A 2603-nucleotide genomic window follows, 5' to 3' on the forward strand; every position below is an offset into this window, starting at 1 on the left:
CGTTATACGTTATAACGTAATGCTATATAACGTTATACGTAATACCGTAATACTACATAACGCTATACGTCATAACGTACCACCATAGAACGTTATACGTTATTTCGTAATGCTACATAACGTTATACGTTATTTCGTAATGCTACATAACGTTATACGTTATAACGTATTACCATATAACGTTATACGTTATAACGTATCACCATATATCGTTATACGTTATACCGTAATGCTACATAACGTTATACGTTATAACGTTATGCTATATATCGTTATACGTTATACCGTAAAGCTACATAACGTTATACGCTACATCGTAATACTATATAACGTTATAGGTCATAACGTATTACCATATAACGTTGTACGTTTCATCGTAGTACTACATAGCGATATACGTTATAACGTAATGGTACATAACGTTATACGTTATATCGTAATACTACATATCGTTATACGTAATACCGTAATACTACATAACGCTATACGTCATAACGTATCACCGTATAACGTTATACGTTATTTCGTAATGCTACATAACGTTATACGTTAGAACGTATTACCATATATCGGTATACGTTATAACGTAACACTACATAACGTTATACGTTATAACGTAATGCTATATAACGTAATACGTAATACCGTAATACTACATAACGCTATACGTCATAACGTATCACCATATAACGTTAATCGATATTTCGTAATGCTACATAACGTTGTACGTTATAACGTTATGCTATATATCGTTATACGTTATACAGTAATGCTACATAACGTTATACGTTACATCGTAATACTATATAACGTTATACGTTATAACGTAATGCTACATAACATTATACGTTATAACGTAATGCTACGTAATGTTATACGTTATACCGTAATACTACATAACGTTATACATCATAACGTATTACCATATAACGTTATACGTTATAACGTAATGCTGCATAACGTTATACGTTACATCGTAATACTATATAACGTTATACGTTATAACGTAATGCTACATAACGTTATACGTTATAACGTAATGCTACGTAACGTTATACGTTATACCGTAATGCTACATAACGTTATACGTTACATCGTAATACTATATAACGTTATACGTTATAACGTAATGCTACATAACGTTATACGTTATAACGTAATGCTACGTAATGTTATACGTTATACCGTAATACTACATAACGTTATACATCATAACGTATGACCATATAACGTTATACGTTTCATCGTAATACTATATAACGTTATACGTTATAACGTAATGGTACATAACGTTATACGTAATATCGTAATACTACATATCGTTATACTTTATAACGTATTACCATATATCGGTATACGTTGTAACGTAACACTACATAACGTTATACGTTATAACGTAATGCTATATAACGTTATACGTAATACCGTAATACTACATAACGCTATACGTTATAACGTATCACCATATATCGTTATACGTTATACCGTAATGCTACATAACGTTATACGTTATAACGTTATGCTATATAACGTTATACGTTATAACGTAATGCTACATAACGTTATACGTTATAACGTTATGCTACATAGCGTTATACGTTATACCGTAATACTACATAACGTTATAGGTCATAACGTATTACCATATAACGTTATACGTTTCATCGTAGTACTACATAGCGATATACGTTATAACGTACTGGTACATAACGTTATACGTTATATCGTAATGCTACATATCGTTATACTTTATAACGTATTACCATATATCTGTATACGTTATAACGTAACGCTACATAACGTTATACGTTATAACGTAATGCTACATAACGTTATACGTTATAACGTAATGCTACATAGCGTTATACGTTATACCGTAATACTACATAACGTCATAGGTCATAACGTATTACCATATAACGTTATACGTTTCATCGTAATACTACATAGCGATATACGTTATAACGTAATGGTACATAACGTTATACGTTATATCGTAATACTACATATCGTTATACTTTATAACGTATTACCATATATCGTTGTACGTTATAACGTAACACTACAGAACGTTATACGTTATAACGTATTGCTATATAAGGTTATACGTTATACCGTAATACTACATAACGTTATACGTCATAACGTATCACCATATATCGTTTACCTTATATCGTAATGCTACATAGCGTTACACGTTATTCCTTAATACTACATAATGATATATGTCATAAAGTACTACCATATAACGTTATACGTTATAACGTAATGCTATATAACGTTATACGTTATATCGTAATGCTACATATCGTTACACGTTATATCTTAATACTACATAACGATATATGTCATAACGTATTACCACATAACGTTATACGTTATATCGTAATGCTACATAACGTTTTACGTTATATCGTAATGTTACATATCGTTACACGTTATATTTTAATACTACATAACGATATATTTCATAACGTATTACCGTATAACGTTATACGTTATATCGTAATTCTACATAACGTTATACGTTATAACGTAATGCTATATAACGTCATACGTTATATCGTAATGCTACATAACGTTATACGTTGCACCGTAATACT

At 30.2% G+C, this 2603-nt stretch overlaps 1 protein-coding gene across 1 annotated transcript in view; it reads right to left on the reverse strand.

Annotated features, from left to right (window-relative positions):
• The window catches only part of LOC122569948, a 383055-nt gene that overhangs the window by 223019 nt on the left and 157433 nt on the right, over positions 1–2603 (reverse strand). The window lies entirely within an intron of this gene.

The sequence above is a fragment of the Bombus pyrosoma genome, linkage group LG8 (genome assembly GCF_014825855.1).
Source record: "Bombus pyrosoma isolate SC7728 linkage group LG8, ASM1482585v1, whole genome shotgun sequence".
NCBI classification, from domain to species: domain Eukaryota; kingdom Metazoa; phylum Arthropoda; class Insecta; order Hymenoptera; family Apidae; genus Bombus; species Bombus pyrosoma.